Raw genomic sequence first — 26,159 nt, 5'->3', positions numbered from 1 at the left:
TCTATGCGCTCAGAAAAATAATCCAAATAATAATTTATAATTTTTAAATTAAAATGTTAAAATGTACCTTTTTGACAAACAGCAAAATTCGTTGCGCTAATATAACTGGTATTATAATTAATTTTTAAAAAAATATTGCTGTAATTTTCATCGTTTTTTATCATTTAAATTTTCTCGCTTTTAATAAAGCAAAATCGACTTTAAGATTTTAGTCAAGTTCCGTAAGCACATTTCACAAGTGCACATCTGTGTAGCCACCGAGGGAGTGGCTTCCAGGATGGACCAATGAACATCCAGTTATGTTTCTGTCATGCCACATGACCTTTCGCGTGCTTTAAGATTTAAGCAAAATGGTTGAAAATATTCTGCCACGCAATTTTCTGTACAAAATAATTAAAGCATTGTCGATTGCTTCTGAAACTTTTCATTGCGAAGTTAGATCAAATGTAGGCAATTATAAAGATTTCTGGTTGAAATAAATACAAATACATGTTAGATACTTCACAAAAATATCGATGTGAAATATTACTTAATAAGTGGTAAATAATATGCGAAGAAAAGAAATATGTGATAAACACCTGAGTCCAAGTGCAATCTTTACATAAAACTATGCTTATGAGAAAAATATTTATACCAGTTATATATGTAAATAGAAGTAAGCACTTTTTATTGCAGTCTATATGAAAAAGATGTTCTATAATAATAACCAATGCAGAATGTTATTGAAAGTGAACTTCACTAATTTGCAATTTAACACGCTAAATGATAACATATTTAGCGTGTTAAATTTCACATTTAATAACTGGCTCATTCTTAAATGCAAGAAATACTTATCAAACAGAGTGAATTTGTATTATTCACATCGAATATATTCAATTTATTTACATATATTTTTTAATGTTAGCAATGGATATAATCAGATCATATGTATTCTGAATCTTACACTTTAAAAATCAAAAGAATGCAAGCACTGAAATAAGAAAACAATAAATTCATTGTAACCCTTTCAGTCATTCTCAGTTCAATTAAAAAATATACACTTGAATTCTCTTAATCCACATAATATGGCGTGAACATCAATCGAAATATTAATGCGTGATAAAAATCGCGAAAGTGAAATGTCAGCGATTAATTAAACTCAGAAAACGAAAGCAGTACAAGATTTCTACAATTGCATCGTATATTTATTACTGCGAAACAAATACAAATTAAAACGTAAACAACATATGCTCACATGCACGAAGATTTAGCGTCACAAGAGCAATAGCAGCCTATTGGTTCATTTTCGAAACCCCTCCCTCAGTGGCTACGCTGATGTGCACTTGTGAAATATGCGTTCAGTAAGGGGGGACAGCCATATTCGAAAAGGCCTTTTTTTTTTTTTTTTTTTTGAGTAAGGATGATTTTTCCTAATTTTAAATAATTTTATTTAAGCTTATTAAAGTTTATTTTACCCTAATAGCAGTAATTGGCAAACTTGAAAATATTCTTAACCGCTTAACGACCATGCCCGAGATATCTCAGGAATAGATGCCGTTTCGATTTTCCTATGAACGAGTTAATTCGAGCGCTGAAAGTTTTACAGATATTTAATGCCATCATCCGTAATATTGCGTGGCAATCGAAACTGCCATGCACATGATTTATTTCGTTTTTCTTGATTTAAATGTTATATTTTACATTTTAAAACAACGCTTCTCGATACGTTTGAAAATTGAAAGTTAACAATTACAATTTATTTTTTAAATGTATCTCTAAAATTTCGCGTTTAATTTCGTGCCCGTTGTAGCCTTTGTCTTACTTGTATTTCACCTTTGTCCCCAGCTGTTATAAAATGAATTGAAAACAACGTTAGATTTAAAGACTGTTCGCATTACTATCAGTAACTCCTTATGACGTAAAAGTATAATATGGAAAATAAATATAAAGTAGTCAGGTACCAGCATGATAAATATCAAACATGTTTAGCATGATTCGCCCTCACCGATTTAGCTCAATTTTATTTCTCTTTGTCTCACATCATGAAAATGTTTTATTAAGTATTATGTATGGAACTGAAAACTGCTTATTTCCAAATTATACCTTCTTAACAACCTGAGTCATTTTAAAGCAATGAATGCGCTTCTTAATTATCAGAATTTATACTTTAATAGTGGGTTGCGGCTAAAGACAAAATTTATGAGTTCTGCGTACACCTGAAAAGAAAATGTATAAAAATTATTTAAATATGAAAGAAATCAGGTCGGTCTTTCCAAGCAACAACCGTAAATAATTTTTTTGTGCCAAGCCAGGAAACCAAAACTTTTGACACTAGATTAATAACGCATACGTATGACGTCATGATTTAAATTTAATGTACTATAACAACTTTTTCTCAATATAAATAAAAGAATTAACGTGGCAATAACATATCGTTAAATGAATAAAAGAATGACGTATCACTTATCCTAACCTGAAACAAAAAAGTGGCCAACAGCAGCTATTTATTTAAAATGCAAGGAAAGATTTTCCACATATAATGACATCACATGGAATCGCGCGTTTTCTTGAACGTCAGCGTATGACTTTCTTTAATAAAAATAATATCATTAAAGTTTGGCAATGCTATTTCCTATTTTGTAAACCGTACAAATTTATATTAACAATCTCTATAATATGAAGGATTTATTTCGAAAAGTGTTGTCACGATCAGTGGAAACACTTAAAGCAAATTTTAATCGATTAAAATCTGCTTTAAATCACTTAAATCGATTTTTATCGAAGTAAAGCAGATTTTTATCGCCAGCGTGCAAGACTGTTAACAATGAAGACAAAAATTAGTCTTTTCATAGTTTTTAGTTAATATATCCGTTAATTAAAGTTGTACGAAAATGAAAATAGTCGCAATGGCTTCGCAAGAATTTTTGAAATCCGGGGGGGGGGGTAGCTCTCTCCAAACTCAACTACTAGCCGTAGGAAGAGATGATGCCACTAACAAACAAACAGACAGACAGACGCACACATATTTTAACAGTCTAGATATTTTTCAACAATATATATGATAATTTAGAATATAATAAAATTATAACATATCCGCTTGGCAATTATGAACATTAGCACATTTACTGTAATTAGTAATGGTGTTTCTAATTACTCTTTATATACTTTGCACATTATGCAAAGGTTTATTCTTAATGACATGTTAGTTAATTTAATTCATAATACTTCTAACTGATGATTTTTAAATAATAAGTTTTATCAATAAATAACGTTTCGAATGACAAAACACACAACAACTCTTTACCTATACCAACAACCCTTACATACTTTTGCGGTATTTTAATATTGTTGCCTTCTTAATAGTTTATATTATTCTTAATAGTTTATATATTTACTTTTTTATGGATTTGGAGTGACTGATGACAATACTTGACGAAGAAAGAAAACACAGTATATTAGCCAGTATTACTCAGGACAGCTCCAAAAACACGTTTACAATCATCGAAAAACTACGACAAATACGTTGAGATAATCAGCAACACAGCCTTTATGCTATCAGGCTATAACTGTGAAGACAGCTTCACGGCAGAGCACTAGAGTACAACTCCCGACTCGGTTCGGTCGCTCTTAGAACTCACTTACTCTCGAGACTCTTCACGCTACAGCTCGCGATGCACTCGATAGCCTGAACCATGCACACTCTCGATGCACTCCACGCTAGAATACGAGACATTCGATGTACCGACGAGGCACTCTCTCGCGATGCACTAACTCGCGGCACACTCGACACTAGACTGGCGATCAACTCGATAGACTCGCTACGCGTGCAGGCAGGTTTTATATAGCTTTTGGCCTGCTTTCGAGAACATTCTGAGCGCCAAATGGGCAATTTCGCGCCAAATATGGCAACTCCGCCTTACCTTGCTATTTTCTGCCAACCCGAAAACTGCTTTGCAGGGAAGCTATCTTACCGCAGCTGGGCATTTCGTAACAATATCTGTAATGATAGAGCTAAGTCAGATACCCTTGTTATAATAATTATAGTTCAACGATAGGTTTGTTTTTGACAGGTTGCAAAGTGCAAAGGTTAGGATAATTAATCTAAAAATTAAAAATGATTTTTCTAAAATTCTTAGCTATATTTGTATTACATTAAAATAGTTTCATAGTTTTAACATTTTAACAAACTTGTGGACTGTTTAATTGCGCATGAAAGACAAGAGTTTACTTCGAGTTAGTTGTCAAAATGTGTTCCACTTTAATGGCCCAACAAGGAAGCAGTATTGGGGTGATTTATCCAAATTTTTCCGGTGTCTAACGCTTTTGGCCAAATCTTAATCAAATGCTGTACGAGGTTAAATTCTGTTGTTTGTCTTTGCGACATCATTAGTTGTCTCTCTGGAATAGAAGTAAATTTATTCCGAACAGGAAGTAAACAAATCTACTAATAAAGCGACATAATTTATGCTCTGTGGGTATCTCAGGCGAAGGATTCTGCAAACGGCTGTTTGGCATCTGTGTATCTGACAAATTATCCGGCGTGTTTTAATAAAGCAAGTACAACAACTGGATCTTGCTTCGTAAACAGATCAGAAATACGATGCTAAGCAGGATATCTGACTTGCCAGAGATCCCTTTATTTAAGCAGTTTCAATTCATGATTTAATAATATTTTACTTCTTTAACATTAAAGTTCTATAGCACGGTTTCTCTCCCTTACGGAACCCTAGAAATAATGTTAATATCTCAGAAAACCCTTAGATAAACATTCCATATCTAACCATACCTTTACATGCGATTAGCGTATTTATTCATCGTAGCTTTTTTACTGTGGAAAACACTAGCGATTTCTTACGGAAATACAAAATATTGAGGATTCCCAGTTAAGGAAAAGTTAGTGAATAGTAGTCTGTTTTTTGCTTCACGTAAAAGCATTTCCATGACATTTATAATTTATTCCGTCGGACAAATTTACTGCGATTTCAGATATCGATCATTGGTTTATTAGGAAGAAGTCTAATAGCTGAAGATTTAGTTACATAAGCGCTGATTAAACTTGCTTCTTAAATTTGCAAATCACTTCCAAATAATGTGACCATGTTGTAGTATATGTTTTATTATATGACTATTATATGTTTCATTACTGCTATTACTCACGGATTTCATAAACTCCACTTCTGTCTTGCGAATCAATGATGCTACTTTTAATTATGTTAAGTTAATTGTCTATTGATATGTAGCTGAATAATTCCACCACGAAGACTGCTCTTTTGAGCAGAGCCAGATTTAGACTTGATAAGTCCCTAAGCTATTTGAGATATGGGACATTTTATAAGTCTGTTATAATATATTTTAATACTATTTAAATTTTTTGGGAGCCCCCAAGAAAGTGGTGATAATATGATGATATTTTCATCGGGCATCAAATGTCGAAAGTGTCAACAAATCTAAAACTATGATAGTTTTCATTAATTTCTAATAGAAAAATTATAAATTATTTTAAACTAAAAAGCATTCGCATATTTTTCTGTCCTTAAACAGAATTATTGTTCAGTTTCTTTAGTCAGAAACGAATATTTTATGACAATTTTCTCAAACTAATCTTGAAGGAGTTAGTTATAAATGAATAGAAATATACACGATGCATATGCAGATATTGAGTTTCATTTGAAATATTTCGCAACCCTTTTTTGAGGGATTTACAGCTATGCAAAATACGTACACCCTTCAAAAGGGACAGCAAATGCTGCATGAATTCTTAGAACACAATCATTTTGAAACAGAAAGGACTTCATTACAAAACGTTGCCATTATGTGGTAAGCAGGCGTTTAAATATCTATAATATTAAGACAGATCTCTGTGTTCATATTTCGCTTTATGAAAATTAAGAGGGCAAGACTATGCCGCATTTCTCCCTTTACCTAATTACAGGACAAATATATTGACGCAAATGTTACTCACCTGGCAGTCTTCATAACCAAACACGGTCACCGAAGGGAGTTGCCGGGTTTCGTCGCTGCTTGCAACATACCGCCACTGTTGCCTGGTTAAGTTGTACCTACTTTTACACCACGTTAAGTGATGTTAAATTTTAGTTGTTCTCGTATACGGCTTGTGTACAGAGGCTGACCGTTTGAAATCCAAATTTTGCAGGTTCGGATAAAATACCCCACCCGAATGATGCTGAGGTTACATGCAGCAGTAATTAGGAATTTTTAGAGTGTTTTCGGCTGATTCACAAATTTGTGCTTCACTGCTTTACGAAGCCTCCTACTAATCTAGCTGATTAACTAAAGAGTAGATACGTTCTGTGTTGAGAGGTGAATTATGAAGTATTTTCTTATAAGTAATATAATTCAGAGTTGAAGATACCAAAATTTCATGAACGGAATTTTTACAATAAAAGCAAAAGATCTTCTAATTTCTAGATCTGATTTGCCTAATTATTTTGTGCTTTAATATTTCCTAATGTTGCCTAATTATTTCGGGTTTTATATTTCTGAACGCGATTCTCTCCTTTTGCATTCGCATCAGCTTGCACTAATACGAGCATAAGCTCGTACATAAGTGCACTAATACCTATCGCTTAGCGGGAGTATCTGGATAATTTGAATTATGAATATGTGTACAATAATAGTGATATCTAGGACTTTTTCAGTAAATATTACGATGCATGCAATCAGTTCCTCGATACTGTCAATAGGGGTTATCTAATGTAATATAATATACGAGTGTGCTGCAACCCTATCATACAACAGTGTTTTTATATGTCACTAGATGAAGTAAGTAATCAAGACATGGTAGGTCTGGCAATGGAGCAGGCCAGTACACACCGGACCATTACGCCAGATCCACTATTGGCCAAATATAGCCTATAAACGGCCTCATTGATCAGATGCATATAGGCTGATTCCTGTGTTCGCCCATGTTACTGTTTCTGCATCTGTGTATCAAATGAAACTACCATGCGAGAATGCTCAGGCTAACGACATCTATCGCAACAGGAAAGCATATCCGTCCTTGCATTGCTATGCGGTTCCGAGTGATCTGGGTACACCGTAACCTCTTAAAACTTTGTAACCTTGGCATTGAGACACCTTTTATAATGACCTGCATATAGACAAGACCTTGTGAATTTTATAGTTCGACTGACTACTCGATTTTATTAATTGTGGATATACACCGTGTTCACAAAAGTCCTTACGAGTGCTTTATTTCTGCAGCCGTTGGTCAATGACATAATATTAGCACTTTGACATTTTTAATTTTGAAGGTATCAATTTTATAAAAATTACGTAACCTAACTTTTTAATACATTTCTCCCATTCCTATACTTATGTAACTGAAACCTTCATTTTACATATTTTAACAAACATCTAATCGACATATAGTATTACAATGCATTTAATTTATGATAGAGCCAAATTTTCATATTTCAAAATTTAAATATTTCTAAGAGCATTTGCAATTCTGTTGTAATTAATAAACGATAGTTATAAGATTATGATCTTAAAACTAAGTTACACAGCTTGTACGAAATCATTTGGGATTTAATTTTATGTTTTACAGCTATTGATTCTTTTAATTATTTAATATTTTCGGTATTTTTAATACTAAACTGTTTTTTACGTAACAGATTGTAGTTCTAATTCAGACCTTTTTTAAATATAGCACGGTCTAAAAAAGAATGAATAAAACAAATAGAAATAGGTAGAGTAGGAATACCATAAAAGTTGCAAGCAAATTCCTCTCAGTTCAGGCCTAATGAACAAAACCCGTAATATATCGAGGAAAAAGCTCACTTAGAGAGTTGCAGCCAATAAAAAATGCTAGCATTTTTCAGAATGGAGTTCTTGTAACCGCACTGTTGCGCTAATGGAAGCATCACCCGGAATTTCCCTTAAGACAAACACAAGTGACGCTTTTATCCTAAAGGCGGATGTATTTCCTCCAGAGGCGGCTCCACTCTTCCCTCTAATTCCCTTCTGCCCATTCATTCCTTCGCTATATTTGATCTCGGACAATTTAAGTGCAATTATGGTCACTATCCCCTGTCCATCCTGGGTAGCAATTTGCTGCAACAAAAAGAATATAGAAGAATGCTTAAAGTGAAAAGTGCTTCGTTTAGTTTTTTTCATTTTTTTTTTACCATTGCTGTTAATTAGTATCCCGCATTAAGCTCAAGACATCGGTATTTCAAAACAAGATTAAAGAATATGATGTGGACAACACATGACTTCCTTGTACGACCTAATAAATTATACCAACTTTTGCTCCATTTCATTTAAACCTATTTCCTCGAATTTCATTTGAAATATATTTCTCATTCTATTAAATCAGTTCTCATTTCGTGGCAAGGCAAAAGTACATAAAAACTCAAAACATATTCATTAAAAATTGTATAATGCAGAAAAACATAAACACCAAATACAGTTGAAAAAACGGGTTTTTAGAGTTAAAATTAGAGTTTCTAAACAAAAATAGCTATTTGGCAAGAAAGTTTACTTTGGTCCCACTCGGCTAAAAGAAACAGAAGGTGCAGAAGCTCACTTAATTCAATACTGTGAGTTTCAAATGTAAACAAATCTCGGCTTCGTTAGTCTCAGTAAACAACTTTTAAATTCCTGATAATTCTACAATTATCGCATGCAGAATAATTAAGGCATAAAACCCTTAATCGAAACGTAAGACCAACACAATTCAATCACATTTAAAACAAAAAATACATAATTTAACAACATAAAAGAGTAAAATAACTGTGGTCATTGAACCGGTTAACTGAGTGGGTATATATATATATATATATATACTGTTCATACGGCTAATTGCAACTAAAAAAGGAGGTATACAGCTACATTGTATAGCAGTCATATATACAAAATTTCGACGTTCTGAGACTACTCGTTTTTGAGTTATGCGAGATACATATATACGTACGTATAGATGTCACGAAAAACTCTCTACCTCTACTGAATCCATTTTAAATCCATTTTTCGATCCGATTTGCAAAACGACTCCCATATCCTGTCCAAACGTACAGATGTCACTCATGTGAGTTGTTCGACCTTTTCTGATTATATAGAAGCCATTTTCTCTGAGAAATCCTTTTTCTCTGAAACAGTCCTCTTTTAGCTAGGTAGCTTTTAAAATATTTAGCCCTCATCAATAAACTAACGTAATTAGTTAATTGTTTATCGATTGAGGAGGTAGTCAGCTCTGTGTACCCTTTCCTTGGATTACCTTAAATGGGATTCAATATGAACCAATTTCCCTCTAAGTCATTTGCATGAAGATATCCATTTTCATATGTAAATAAACCTTGGATTTCTTTCTACTTGTATAAGGGGTACCATGTTGTTCTTGCTGCATGTGCAAGATAATATTTAAAAGCCTGTAGGTAATGATCAAAACACCGCTAATTATGCTATAAGACTATAACAAACTATGTCGCACACGTCTTTAACAAAGTACAGCGTGCGTGAACAAAACAGGAGTATATTTAAAAATTTAAACAGAACTTATAAATATGCGGAAGTAAATATAAAAATAAGAATTTTTTTAAACTCCTCAAATGAGCCGTCTTTTACATGTTTATTATTTCCAGCTTTCGAAATATATGTCCTGGCAACACTGTACTCGAGGAAAATGTTTTGGCAATCCTCGTTCAGGAATGCAGTGAAATAATTGCCCAACTACGTCTTGAAGCTTTTCTTTATCAAGTAATTGCACAACGTGGAGTTGATTTGCGATGAAATAACATCATAGCAATTTATGTTTTCTTTACCTTTTGATTTTGCCAGTTTGAACAGATGTTTTTAAATATATGTCTTATGATCTATATCTTTCATTTCTCGGGAAGGAATTAATTCTTAAACTATTGGGCTTAAGCTTGAGATTGTTTCAGTTGTTAAATATAAATCTGCATACCAAAATCGAATTGCAATTTCTTTTTCATTTTAAGATTTTTATAATTTTTAAACATTTAAAAATTTTTTTTTCAAATATTAATGAGAAATTCTTCGCGGGTTTAGATTGTAGTTTAAAATTTTCAAATTGCAATTTTTTTCTTGTAAATACTGTGTTAACAGAGGAATGTTAATAGGGAATTTGACTTCAGCCATAGTTTGCTTTTTTTAGAAGTGTTTGGCTTTCATAAACAATAACAAATGGGAAGATTAGAGGAGCGAAACCGCAAACATAATTGAATAATCCGATAACAGGCAGTGAAATGAAAACATATTTTGAAAAGTGGTCGGCGAAAGGTTTCAAACTTTCGTAATAGGTATTTGCTTGTTTTGAAAAATAACAGACTAATGTTGCTAGGTTTGCAAACATGTCCATTGTTGCCGGAAGAGTATATTTGCGCACACTCATATTATCTGTGTTGAAATGTGGGAGATTCCACAGCCTTTTGTACATATTTTTTCTGAAAAAACAAATGAATGAAAAGCCAATTTTTAGCCATGTAGCAGTCAAGAAAGAACAAATATCATAACCTTCAAAAACCACAATCTGCAAAATCTATTTCTTTTCTTTTTTTAATCAAAAAGAGAAATAGCTAGAAGAATTTTTGCATAGTTTCGCGTTTTGAGCACTTTCAAATGACAATTCTAGCACCAGATCACCAGTACACTTACCTAGAAAATGCATTCCGAAAAAACAGTAGGAAATGGCTATATATTTATTTATTTGCATTGTGACGCAGCATAGTTTCTATGTGGAGTCATTTTAACCATGAAAAAGAAGAACTATATGTATTTTATCATTTACAGAAAATGGCTTTTGCCTTCCGTCAGGCACATATCGACGATCTTCTGACAGATTTGTGCATTCTAATCTCGCCTGTTATGTTCGTCTGTCTAGTCTTCGAGTGTCTGAGGTTTTATTGTTATTAAGATAACCTTCGAACAGCATTAGAACCTTTATATGGTTTAAGGGATTAGTTGTCAGTTGTTATGCATTACAGTATATTTAAAAGACATTTTGTTTTTCATTTTCTTTAATGACCGAGATTTCATCCTGAATAAAAGAGTATGGAAACAAATGATAAATTGTTTAATTATATAGGTAATTAATCCTGCATAAATACAGGAGTAGATCCAGATAGGAGTTTGCTGCTTAAAAGATTAAAGTTTGTTTGCAAAGAGAAATCAAAGCGAGGAAAAAACATCCTGAACCCCAAACGATGTAACAGCGATGGTTACAGCTACTGTTCTAACTTCCTTTTAGCTTTCCTGTAAATTTTAGGGGGGTTGTCGTAGATTTCACATTTAAGTCCAAATACCTCATTTAACTGTGAGCAGCAGACCAACATATTTTTAGACAAAACAGATATTTCATTCTAAACTCACTTTGGTATCAAGAAATGGCCCTTAGTTCCGCTATTCACATTCATTTCATTCATATTTAAAACAAAATCAGATGTGTACACCACATGACTTCCTTGTACGGAATATTAAATTATACGCATTTTTCTTGCATTTCATTTAAACTTATTGGATGGAATTAAATCTACTTCGCCGACAGCGCATAAACCACAATAGAATAAATGCATTTTAAAATTCACTATAGTATTTGTTTACCATAGGGACACTATGGAGCTAGATTCACTTAACAGTATTATATTTCGTTCATATTATAACTCATAATGCACAAAATTTATATCATTTAAAGAATAGAATTATCTAATTGTTGCCACATGTTCTATTCAAATACTATAATAAAGCTAGAATGATGTATAAAAGAAATTAAGCAAACAGTTTTTCGCAGACGATTGAATATTTCTCATTCAATTAATTCAGTTCTCACTTCGCAAGAAGGCAAAAATACATAAAAACTCAAAATATCTATATTAAAAATTAAAGTAAATCTTAAACACTTACTTCCTCGCAAAAATTCCAGAAAGGATTAAGCATGATTTAATTGGCAATAATAAATGTGTGTGTGTGTGTGATTATGGCAAAGCCTCGAGGGCTATTTGCCTAAAGGGAGGGATGCCTTCGTGGAGGACTTTCTAAGGGAAACTGGCTCGTATACACGTTACACATGGGGAAAACCACGAAAACGCCCATGCAGCCAGCCCATTCGCGGGAGTCGAACCTCGGACCGAACTACCAGTGTTCAGCAACTTTACCGCTCGGCCGCTGGTGAGCCCAATAATAAATGAAGGCGTTATCTATGTTGCTGCGAAGCTAGGTTTCTCTAGATTGGCAACAAATCCAATAGTCTGCTGTTTCAAATGTAAACAATCAATGGCCGCCATCAAAAAAAAAAGGCTTAGCGGCATTTAAACAACTTTAAAATTGTTGATAATTCTAAAAATATTGCATACAGATTTACTAAAGGCATAAAAACCTAAACCGGAAGATAAAAACAACATAATTCAATCATTTTTTAAAGCAAACAATGTACAATTTACAAACATATAAGAATAAAGAAACTGAGATCACTGAGCCGGGTAACAGAGTGGATATATATATAAATATATTTATATACGTTTGGTGCGGCCGATTGCAACCAAAATACAAGGTGCACATCTACATGTTATAGCAGTCCTATATACAAAATTTCAGCGTTCTGAGGCTACTCGTTTCTGAGATACGTACGTACGTATATACGTATCTTGCATACGTACATACGTTCGTACAGACGCCACGAAAAATTCTCTTCAGAATTAATTTTAAAGCAGTTTTATATTTTTTTGGAAGAAACGAGTCTTTTATTCTGTTCTTACGTACAGATATTACGCAAAAACATCGTTAAATTGCATTCGATAGCGGTCAAAATGGATATTTTCGTTGAAATATGGTGCCGGAAACTTTTCGCGATTAAAATACTTCCTTTTTACTTCGCACAAGGAAGTGAAAACACTTGAGCGAATCTAAAGTTTAAATGAAACTGAGTGAATAAATCTCTCTCTGTTCCACAAAGGCTTTCAGGTATCCTACTTTTCTTTCCAAGCAGAGTAGTCTGAATTCGTGTTTTATATCATAGTGGACGTTCCTTGTTCAAATATTCCATTCGCATAAACAATAATATTTACTAACAAAGAAATAGTAGTGGTGGATTTAGATCAGAACAAAGATTCCACAGATGGTCTTCGTAACGCGCTTTTTAACTAGTACACAGATTTGTGTATAGTCTACTTCATATTCACAGCATAACCTGCAAGAACAGAAAGAAATTTATTCGTTGATTTTGTAGTAACAAATAAAGTCAAATGTTTATGACTGGTACGTAATCTTTCCATGATCTATGACAATTTTTTTATCCTTAGAACTTCCTCCTTAGAACTTATTATTTACAGAACTTCCTCCACGAAAGCAAACCTCGCCTTAGTAGTGCTCTCGTTCTTTGCTTTAAGCAACTAACCTAACCATAAACATGAATTTGTATCTCTTAAATGACAGTTATCTAAATTTTTAAGCGTATTTTAAAACTAAGTAGATTTAATTTCCACAGAATACACTTAATTTTCATAGGAAGTATTTTATTGTAGAACAATGTCATTGAAAATATTGCTATATCAGAAAAATTTTATATTCTCCGCTTTAACTGTTAAATTTTGCGGCAAATTGCGTTGTTCAATGGCTGTGCCAGTTTATGAAAGCAGGAACGTCAGTTCTATATAAATAACCCTATATATGTATTTGCTAACGTATTTTGTAAAGAATAAAATTTATATTGTGTATATTTTATTTTTCTTCGTAACCTGTTGACTCTACCATGACATCCTTCTTACTTAACTTCATTACTTTGGTTGGTAATCGTCTCAAGACAATGGTGAATACCAAAAGCTGATTTTTTCATCGTAATGCCAACGAATGACTGAATGGATAAAACCCTAACAGTTCGTTTATATGAATGCGGTAAAACTTACGAGAGGGTTCTTTTCCTAATGGGAGGGATGCCTTCATGGAAAACTTTCTAAGTAATATACTATTTATGTTGCACATAAAGAAATCTACAAATATCCATACAACTAGTCTATTTAGTGGGATTCGAATCCAGATTGAATCATCAGAGCTCAATGATCTTTTTTGTTTTCTTGTGGTGACATGAACACCAGTAGACTGACCCAGATTCATTCCCTGGGCACCAATGAATACACATTGTGCTTATTTTCCATTTTTTCCTTATCAATTTCTTTTAGAGAGCCCATGGTGGATGGATCTCTCGTACTGACAATAACCGTCAAGGCTTTTACCATAATAAAATAATAAAAGTTTAACTCATACACTCATATCTTTTATTTAAGATCTGATCAAATAAGCAACTTTGAATCTGCTTCCCATTTACGGCTTCTGAGATGCCAGAATTTAAACTTAGAAATTGTTTTGCTTGCGAATTACCTGTCGATACCAGTTGAATTTACATATAAAGACAGATTTCAGTTATTTTTCAGAAATAAAACATTTAATTTCTAAATTTTGTGGAATTTTATCCTAAAATACCGCAAAATTTCTATCAACTTCCAACAGCAAATTTATTTTCATTCTTTCAGTGCGGTCGTCTTGAAGCGCACACGACCCAAAGTATGAATGAAACTTTATTGTTTAATGCTGATGATAAATATGTCTCCTTATTTGACGAAGATGAAGAGCTAATTGTATTGTTTAAAAAGAATAGAGATACATGTTCAGGTTTTTCCTTTAAACAACTGATATAAAAACAAGAGATATTCTGTAGTATATATATGCAACAAAATACATCTGCATTCTTAATAACACTTTCAGTTGAGTAACATTTTATCTACCGTTTACCTACCTGTCAATTGGCCATCTTTTTTCTTTTTTCAAGTAAAGAAAAATTTGAGATGTTTACCCATAAAAAACTGACTTTAATTGAGGTCAAAGTTTTAATGGAAAACTCCCTGTTAGACAAAGCAGAAAGAATTATTCCATACCAGTATATGTAATGTATTATGCTTGAAAAATCTTTTATTGATCGCTGTATAAAGCTTTTATTGATCTCGATCTGGTAATGATTCTTAAAAAACCCTAAAAGACGTGAAACGAATTATCGCTATGCTTGAAAATAACTAGTGTGGAAAGGTTTAAATAAACCTTTTGTTTAAATATAATTTAGAACATAAATGCATTTTCTGGTGTAAACAATATCAGCCACAGCTTGTGGTGATGAAACTAAACAGGAACAATCAAATTCGCTTTAAACGGGGAACAGTAGTCGAAGGCTACTCAATTTAAATCTACTTTAAGCTGGCTCAGCATTTCTGACTGAGAATCAAAGCCAGTTTCCCGGCACCAAAATAACGTGAAGTCGAGTAATTGCAACTACCTGAGCTATCAGATACTAAACGCTGTGGTCACGCGGCCAAAAACACGCTCTGTCCTAAATTACAAAAACCTCAGTTTAAATATTAGCTAAATCCTTTATATTCAGATGACGAAATCAAAAAGTAGAAGTTATAGTAATAAAGATCTAAATAATAAAAATCTGGTTATTTAAATAATGTTATATATGGAAAACATTTAGTGTTTTAATACCTTTTTAAAACTTTAAACTTAACTCAACTTGTGGTGCCAGACAAACTAACTAAAATTTAAGTAATTCAAACCATTCAAAACACATTCATATATCATATCGGCATTCTTATAAACATTCGTATAGTGGTAGTACTATTTAACTTTTAGGTTTTCGTTGTGAGTAACCTGTGTAAAAGGAAATATCATTAACTCCAATCCATGTTTCTTAAAAGCCTTCCGGCTCAAACAAATGAAGGAACATTACAGACCACAGTAAAATATACACAACATAAATACACATATACAATTAAATTTTAAACACACATTTATTAAATTCTTGACTATTTCATATAATTAAATAATGGATAACTGATCAGTAATCCTACCACATATTTTTCTAAGCCAAAATAACACATAATACTACACCAAATTACAGCTTACATTAATTAAGATTAACATTATTTTTTCAAATTAAGTAGGTGTAACAAAATTTAATCCTCCAAATAACAGGTTCTCATTAAATTAGAAAGTAAAGTTTTTCTAGCTCACAAAATTCAGTAGGTGAAACAAATTTTAATCCTCCTAAAACTGGCATTCACTTGAAATTATAAATAACTTCTCAATTTTACTAACTGTAATATTTAATTTATATAAGTAATAACAATATACAGGTAGATAAATCATTATTAACTGTTCTGCATTCGGGAAAACTAAGAAAGAGAGAAAGAGAAAATATACTTAAAAATTTCACTCACAGATGGAAAACAGTTTTTCCTGATTAGCAAGATCCTTAGTGTCCAATCCACATGGAAATGAGCCAAGCCCATTTTTCTTTCTGTGACAACCCTTTCTAAAGCGTCTTAAAATCATTAGGAATCACGAGTGGAAATTACAGTCTAATAATTCTTCAAACAGCCAGGAATCGCTTAACTGTCCATTAGGTGGGAACCGATAGTCCAATTTAGAAGGATCTTTTATCTGTCCATTAGGTGGGAACCAATAGTCCAATTCAGAAGGCTCTTTATTTCAATTCAATAACAGGTAGCTGAATATACACCAGTTTTTAGCACAATCACGTGCATCATTGAAGCGGCGAGGCAACATTTATATTGAATGTTTCCGAAAAAGGCTCTTGGAGATTAACCGGCGATTCAGGTGAAGAGAGAAAATCTGTGCTAAATTTTCTTGGTAGATTTTTCTCTATACATCTCAATCAGCTCTCAGTAAAAATGCTCTTTGCAGCTCGCGCACATTTCTTTAGACATCTGGCAGGAAAATGTTCTTTGCATCTCTCACACAAAACTTAACTTCTCACAGAAAAGAATGAATCCATTAGAGCAAAGACAAATGGTACCTTATCCCTCTTGCTCAGGAAGCCCGCAGCAGAGCAAAGCGCCCCACGATCTTTCACATCGCGGTTGCCCAAAATTCACTCAAATCAGACTCCGCTACAACCATCACCGCAGCCCGCTGGTTCAAGTGGTTTGCGGGAGCAAGACCCGAAGGGTCAAGCCTCCACTTTTTTCTCCTCTTACTCTTCTTGAAAATCAGAATCAGAATAATCTCTAGCCTGGTGCAAGCACCCAGGAAATCTCGGTTTCTCCGCCTCTGTGAGTTCAGAGGCTTTCAAAAAAATCATAAAATTAAATCGTACCAATCCCGGAATTTGATGTTATATATATTGAGAAAATGACACACCCATGACGAATCAAACACCAGAAAATCTGACAATGCAATCCGAAAAACATCTGTACTCACAACGTGAGAAAAAAATAGACCCCCCCAACTAACAAGCGAAACTAAGCTTTACGAGCAACCAATTACCTAACCCCCACTATCTTGAAGTACGCAAAACTGCAAACTTTACAAAGCGACAGGAAGACAATTTCCGTTTCACACGCCATGAGTTAAAAGGACCCTACTGCCTCCATTGTTAATAGAAAGGCCATAAACCAATCAACCAGATGTGTTTCCTTGCAACCGTCTTTCGCCTTTGTTACAATTCCTACTCAAGAATAACGAGTTAAATAAAACCTTAAAAGCTTAAGAATACTTTTTTCCAGATTAAAACACACATGAATAAAAATAAAAATAGTAGAATACTAATAACTTAAAACACATATTAATAATTGAAATTCGCGACATAACAATAATAATAACCGTACAACAGTTCTATAAATATATACTAACGTTATTTTCTTGGCATTTATCATGTATTCCATGAAGGAGCTATAAATTTCAACTACTAGAGACACAGAGGTAGATATAAAATCTTGCTTCATATAAACATTTGTGCATTCAATTACGCTGTGGTTGGAGGATGCTATATCAGCCGAAGGTAAAGTTATGTTTTGCATTACCTGTAGTACACTGACTACCAATAAGTATTTGGACAACTGGGATAGAAAAGAAAAACCAACTTTATTCAAAATCAATAGTTGGTAGAGCCTCCACGAGAGGTAATTACAGTGTGGACCCTCCGGGGCATACTTTCCACAAGTCTTTGTATGACAGCTAGTGGTATTTTCTTCCAGTCGGCTTGGAGAAGACATAGAAGTTCCTTCACCGATTTTGCACGGGTAGTGCACCCCTGAATTCGGCGATGCAACTCGACCCAGAGGTTCTCGATAGGGTTCAGGTCTGGACTCTGGGCAGGCCAGTCCATTCGATGAACTACATTGGCACCATACCAAGCCTTGTTTAACGTCAAAACATGACAACTGGCATTGTCGTCCTGAAAGTAACAGGGGTCCAGCCTGTAAAACTGCCACAACTTAGGAAGCACATTGTCATCCAGAATAGTGCAGTAGGCATCGGAGTTGAGCTTAGCATGAATGGGGACCAAGGGCCCCAGCCCATACCAGGAGAAACACCCCCAGACCATAATTCGACCTCCGCCGGACTTGACTGTTCGCACAATGCATTCTGGCAGGAGACGTTCTGCAGGTAGACGCCAGACCCAGACCCTGCCATCCGAACGGTAAAGGGTGACCCTTGATTCATCACTCAAAAGAACCCGTTTCCACTGATCTACGGTCCAATTTCGATGTGCTTTGCACCACATTAACCGAGCAGCGTGGTTGCACTTTGTGATCAGAGGCTTATGGGCAGCAGCACGACCATGGAAACCAAGCAGATGTGCTTCCTTACGGATGGTATTCATTGAAACAATACTCCGGATGCCTGTTGAATCTCCTCGCGGAAGAGGGCCATCGTTTGGGTGCGGTTCTTCCGAATTTCTCTGGACAGCACTCGTCGGTTTCTATCTCCCAGTTTCGTTGGTCTGCCAACTCGGGGCACATTCCGACAATCACCGCTCACCTTCCACTTCTTAATCACATAGGCCACTGTCGATTTTGGGTACTTCAGATCGCTAGATATGTCCCTTAAGGGTTCGGCCGTATTTGTGATACCCGATAATTATACCTTTCTCGAAATCAGAGAGCTCCGAACTGCGAGGCATCTTGCATGCGACTAAAGCCGATGCTGTTTCCTACACGATATATACCGGCGGAGTCCGTGACGTACCTTAGGACCGCAGATATCGTCATTTGCATAGGTGTCCAAATACTTATTGGTAGTCAGTGTATTACGTGTGAATTTTGGGGAAAAAACTGCTTTGTCCTTTTTGCTTTTCATAGTCAAGCATCATCATTTGAAAGGGATGTTACAAGATTGTGCGAGGACTTTGTTTGTGCGATGTACACCTCTTCCTTGAGCGCCGAAGGTTTCTTGATACATCATAGACCAGGAAAGATCGACTATAAATAATACAGTGTGGTCGTTTGTTCACAAAACTCCATCAGATTGAGCCTGTAAATAAAAAGGCTGGCAACGGTCACTTCAAACAGAAATACATCAGTGGCACTCAATCGGTTTTGCCCTAAGAGATACTTTTAAATTTCTGGAGTGACTCGCAGACACGCCAGAAATTCACTAATGAAACTGAAAATGTAGCGTACTATCAAACCAGTTTTGTTTCAGATTAGAAACTAAAGAAAAGCACATATTCATAAACTTATTACTAATAATACATGAGAAAGCAACTGCTAAATTATCAAATTGAGTCAATATTGCATTTAGTCATTAGCCAGCTGTTAATGAGATTTGATTCTTAATATTCTTTGACAATATAAAATTTATCGTATATTCTGATGCTGTTAACATAATGTTGTTTTCCAAATGCTATTGAGTAGTATTTACATTTTTGTACATGCTTTTTATTATTTTAAATTGTGAATTATTTTAAGTTGCCCCTCCATGAACTGGAGCAAGATCACCGATCTTTTCTGTTTCATTAAAGATAAAAACCAGTTGTCTAGGATAATAATTTCTTTGCCGTAATAATTGGAAACCCACTGCTTATTTTTGCTTGTGAAGTTTCACGCAGATTTATTAGAATACTTTTTGCAATATGTTGTTACATTTTCTTTAAATGAGCACTTAGTTTCTTTTTTACGGCTGTCTTCATAATCATTAGATCAGTCAAGCACCAGTAATAATCTGCAACAACAGCAATAATATAGAATTTTTGATGCTTCCTATTTCTTTAATGTCTTTACTGAATGCCTTTGTGCACTACGAACATTATCTCTACGACCACAGTTTCAAGGATTATTTAGAGATAAGAAGACGAGAAATAAAAGATGAAGGTCTTCTAACTTAGATTTTGAAACATTCTTTTTAGTAACTGATTTTACTTTTTAGCATCTACTCCTGACAGAGATAGCAGCACCTTTGTTGAGAATTGTCTGTTCTGTTTCAATCTCGTCTTATTAAAATCCATTATTAAATCTATTTTCCAGTTCATAGTTTGAACTTTTTCTTGCTAAAATCTATTCGCATGATTACTGATGAACAGTCTCAAAATACGTATTAGATAAGCTACCTATACTATAATTTTAAATTTAAGCAAATCTTTGAAATAAGTAAGGTTTATTTTAAGGAAATGATCTCTGTAATTTTAGATACATTGATACTGTAATAAACACATTCACACACAGAAAAGGGGAAAAACGGAAAGATTGGATTATGCCTGAGGGAAAGGATACGTTATGCAGTCATATTCCTTTCTAGAGAATTTTCTGAAAGAACCTTGCTCATACTCAGAGACATAGAAAAACATTAGGCATGGAAAAATGGAAAAGTCACGATAATGCCGATTTACTGTTCTGTTCACAGAATTTTAAACCTAGGTCTAACTAGCAGTGCTCAGCAGTCTTATCCATTCGGCCATTTATGGGCTCCATTTTATTTTATTTTAAGAGGGATAAATTGGAATTATGAGGCAATTGTTTAGTAAAATTTCGAATTTAATGTTGGAGTTCGCAACAAAATATTTTTGATGTTAGGAATATGATTAGAGAATTATTTTCAAAATCTTTGTATCATCACTTTACGTTATGCTACTGCGCATTCATCATCCCTAATTCTTAGAAAGATTACGCGGAATACTGCTCTTCACTGCACCAGTGACTATCAGCTGATGAATCACTAATATGCTTAAGTTTAATTTTATTTTAATAATTTATCCAAATTTATTATGCCACTCCATATTGCTGATTTATGCATTAACTGCTTGTGATTGAATCTGACTAATGGCCTAGGCGGTTATTTTCAGTTTAATTTTATTTTAATAATCTATCTGAATTTTGTCGTCATCCCCAAACTAGTGATCATTAATTCGTAGGCAATTTCTGAAGAAGAATCCTGATGATTACTTTCAACTTGCTTTTAGTTAAAAAGTTATCTAATTGATATAATTTTAAGTGCATTGGTTTAAAATATTAGTCACCTGCGCCCACGGTCTAAAATACTTATAAAACAGGAAAAAAATGTAATAATTTTGTGACTTTTTTTAAACTTAACTAACAGTTCAAAACTTATTTAAACCTTTCTTTTATGTTTCGCTTTGTCACGTACTGGCTCAGTCGAGACATTTATGCAGATTACCTTTACAAACAACATAGCATATATTGAGAGGAGGGTCATATGATTTGCGGCAGACAGAGACCCAACAGTGGCCGAGTGATTAAAGCCGCTGAAAAATAGTAATTTAACCCAGGTTTTAATCCAGGCGGGCTGGCTGTAGGGTTTTCGTGATTTTCGTCATATAACGTGAATATAACCCACTTTTCCTCAGAATGTCCTCTACAAAAAAGGCATCCCTTAATTAGATAACCCTCGTGTGCTTTGCCGTATTCAAAATAACCTAATTATAACCAAATCTTGTAGAAAGATAGTCGCTCGGATCCAGAATAACCGCTGCTCGATTTTGGTAGTTGCGCAATTTAGTCTGAGTTGATAATTTAATTTGATTTAGGAAAGTTGCAAATTTCCGCTGTTTAATATTGCTTTTTAATATCTCATTTAAGTACTAACAAGTGATGAGGTAGAATGAAGTTGTGTTTTTAATTGCACGTGTATTTGTATTTCCACAGATAGTTTAAGTCAGTGGTCTCAAACGCAAGCTGCATGTCGTATGCTGCTTGCTCAAAGGGGTTTTGTAAATAATATATAAGAACAAAGAATAAATATCTAACTGAAGAGTTACTTACCTACGACAATTTAATGATCATAATTTAGCAGATCTCTTACTCTGGGCAGAATCGAAGATTTTGAATTTTTGTGTAATACAATAAGAAAGATATGAAATCGGATAAATGTATAATTGTCGATTAAGTAATTATTTTCGGCATGCCAAAGTAAGGAACCTGCAATTTTTCTGAATTGATTTATATGCAGTTAGCTATTTTTACTTCCTTATACGAAGTAAAACGGAAGTATTGTAATCGCGAAAAGTTTCAGGCATCATATTTCAACGCAAATATCCATTTTCACCGTTTCCCCCCCCCCAAAATAAGTGTAAAACTAATATGAAATGAATTCTGAATAGAATTTTCCGTGGCGTCTGTGCGTACGTAACTACGTACTTACTTATGTATCTCTCATAACTCGAAAACGAGTAACCTCAGAACGTTGAAATTTTTTATATAGGACTGCTATAACATGTAGATGTGCACCTCGTATTTTGGTTGCAATCGGCCGCACAAAACGTATATAAATATATGTATATATATTATACACTCTGTTACTCGGCTCAGTGATGTCAGTTTCTTTATTCTTATATGTTTGTAAATTGTGCATTTTTTGCTTTAAAAAATGATTGAATTATATTGTTCTTATTGTCCGGTTAAGGTTTTTATGACTTTAGTGAATCTGTATGCAATATGTTTAGAATTATCAACAATTAAATTTGTTTAAGTGCCGCTAAGCCTAATAATTTTTCCCATGGTGGCCATTGATTGTTTACATTTGAAACAGCAGAATAGTAGATTTGTTGCTAATCTAGAGAAAGTAAGCTTTGTAATAACAAAAATTCTTCTGTTATTATTGCGATTAAAATCATGCTTAAACCATTCTGGAATTTATTCGAGGAAATAAGTGTTTAAGATTTACTTCATAATTTTCATTACAGACATCTTCAGTTTTAATGAATTTTTGCCTTGTCGCGAAGTGAGAACTGAATTAACTGAATGAGAAATACTGAATCGTCTGTGGAAAACTGCGCTTTTTTTTCCCGTGGTTGTTGTTCTTTGCTTAATTTCTTTAATACATCATTTTAGATTTATTATAGTATTTGAATAGAACATGTGGCAACGATTAGATAATTCTTAAGATGATATAAATTTTGTGCATTGAGTTATAAAATGAATGAAATGTAACGCTGTTAAAGTGAACATAGCACCAGAGTGTCGTTATGGAAAACAAATATAGTGAATTTTTAAAGAGTGCATTTATTCTATTGGGGTTTATGCGCTATCGAAGTAGATTTAATTCAATCCAATAAATTTAAATGAAATGCAAGAAAAAATGGGTGTAATTCATATTCCGTACAAGAAAGTCATGTGGTGCACACATCAGATTTTTTAAATTTTGGTGCCGTGCTGAAAGAGAAAAGTTGCTACTGGAAGAGATAACTATATGAGAATTATCAAAACCAATCCTACGCCAAACTATAAACGCGTGCTTGTAGAAACGACAATTTTTGGCATGGTGCCAACGTTAATTGACGTATTTAAAACTATCTCTTATACTGCCGCTCAAGCGTATAGTGGTTAGCGTCGCTAGCTGCCGTGCCGAAGAGTCCGTTTCGAATCCCGGAGAAGGCATGGATAAATGTATAATGTCCGTGCGGCATGGAGGTACTCTAAATATGCGGCAAGCCGAAAGTCCTCTAGAGATGTTGATTGTAGGAGAAGAGGGTGGGTGACTCTCGGACCCAACCCCCGGGGTGTTGTGCATCAATTGGGGCGGAACTGAGTTAAATCGCACTGTCACCTGTAAGGTGCTAAAGGCTGTTGCCAACGGCCGGCGTAAACTTGCGCTCCTCACCACGAAGAATTTCGTGATCTTGAACTGACTATAGGTCAGACAAGTGAGCCATTAGCAACAACAACAAAAGCATCTCTTATACTATTGCAGTATCTGTATTATAAGAATAACTCGCTCAAATAATGCTATAATACTCTTAAACTGACGTATATAATATGAATGCATTGCATAACTACTTCCCACCAAGCCAAACCCTAGACTTCACGTTATTCTCAAAGGTACTCAGCTTTGTTCGTTCAGACGCATTAGTATTCTCCACTCGCTCTAGGGAATTCTAGAATAAAATAATGTGGGTGTCAATATGAGGGTTCAGGATTAACATAATTTAGGAATAAAATCCCATTACTAGCATCCTCGAAAGTAATCCTATTTCCGAAGATTATACTTGGGCCTTTGCGATAATTCAAATAATCGGATTTTCTATTCTTCTGTAATGGTAGAATATGTTAGATATATGGACCTATCAGGGGAAAAATAGAGCAATCCAAATTTCATTTAATAATGAATTTATTATTCACTTCTGACGTATTAAAACTGAAGTTTGAAGATTAGGCTTATTTCAGTATAGAATAAACTGAGAACAAGCTGGAGAGTTTTCCATTACTTTTCTATTGCACTAGCGACAACTACATTAGTTAATTCTACATCTAAATTTTTCCCCTAATTTTAGCAACCCTCTAAGAGAAGTTTGATCTTCCCGGTTTTCTGCCGTTATGTCCAAAAAAGACAACGCGCTCCGTCCAAGGCCGGCTCATCAGCGGCCGAGCGGTTAAATTGCTGAACACTGGAAATTCTGACGTGGTTTCGAATCCAGGGAAACGGGCTCGCGTTTCCCTGGATTAGAATTCGTTCTGGAATTGTTTTCGTGGTTTTCGTGTAACTTGCATCCGAGCCAGTTTCCCTTACAAAGTCCTCCATGAAGGCATCCCTTCCCTTAGGTAGATAGCCCTAGCGTGCTTTGCAAACCAGGCCAAACCGTCCAAACCATCCAAGGCCATAAACAAAACTGCCTAAGGCCGCTCTCTTCCCGCAGGGGACAAGTTTCTCCCCTCAAAAAGCAATCAACTCCCCATGCATTAGATGGGGATCACTCATTGTCCTTTTCTAAAAAGGAAAACATTAAAAATCATTATTTCTCATTCTCTTTCGTTCTAGAATGTTCTGTCACGTTTATTGCTAACTTAGAGCGGGTATTATAATTATGATTTTCTTTTACAAATAAATGCAAACAGCTAGAAACCAGTTCTTCCAGTTAAAAACGCAAATAAATAATGGTATGAAATGCACTTATGATTTAAAAAATGAGATAACAGTTCCTCCCCCGTTTAAAAAAATACTGTCATCCTATTAACTGCTTCTAAATTTACAGAACTAGTACGTATTTGCTTCTTACAAAATACTTCTGATTAAAAAAAAATACTAATCAGATTTCTAGAAGGAAAGATAGTTTTGTGAGAGAATTTACCTTCCTTTCTAACTAAAATAAGTCAATCCGAAAATTTAAGTCGTACATATAATCTTTACAAACTTTAAGGTATATTACCTGGTAGAAAAGACGATTTTCGATAGAAATTTTATTTTTTTTATTACATTATTTTAAAGAATAAATTTTTAGCTATTAAATACATCTTTTTGCTTGTTGATAGGTTAATTAGAACTGAAGTTATAAGCATTTTTGTGTAACTACGTGAACTGGAATGCCGCTATGTCCAAATAAAGCAACGCACTTCGTCCAAGGTTACTTTCTTCCCGCAGGAGAAAAGTTTTTCCATGTTCAAAGGCAATCAGCTCCCCGTTCTCGAAGGCGCTGCATTCATTAGATGAGGATCACACAGTCTTCCCTTTCCCAAAAGGAAAACTTGTAAAATCGTTCTTCCTCATACTCTCTCCTAGAACGTTCTCGTATGTTCTTTGCTAAAACTTGAAGTGACTATTATAATTATTATTTTCTTTTGCATAGATATTAAACCGTTAGAAATCAATTTGTCTAATTAAAAATTTAAATAAGTAATATCGTGAATTACACTTATAATTAAAAAAATGACATAACAGAATAGAACTTAAGTTTTATGTTAATTCCACGGTGTTTGTGGAATTACAGATAGGTGTTAGACATGATTACGATGATTCATTTGAGCGTAGGAATATCAAGACCAACGCTATGATACAACGATGTATGCATGTTCCTCGCACTGTGAAAAAAAAACGACGGTACCTAAATCCTTCAAATTTTGAACAATGTAGCCCTCCCCCGAGCATGTGCATTTGGAAGCGTGAATTTTTAATTTGCTTTATTTCCC

This window comes from Stegodyphus dumicola, chromosome 7 (assembly GCF_044657685.1).
Source record: "Stegodyphus dumicola isolate Sdum_Otavi_A_Nest chromosome 7, ASM4465768v1".
Taxonomy (NCBI): Eukaryota; Metazoa; Arthropoda; class Arachnida; order Araneae; family Eresidae; genus Stegodyphus; species Stegodyphus dumicola.
The sequence above is the reverse complement of the archived record's forward strand: the minus strand, read 5'-3'. Positions refer to the sequence as shown.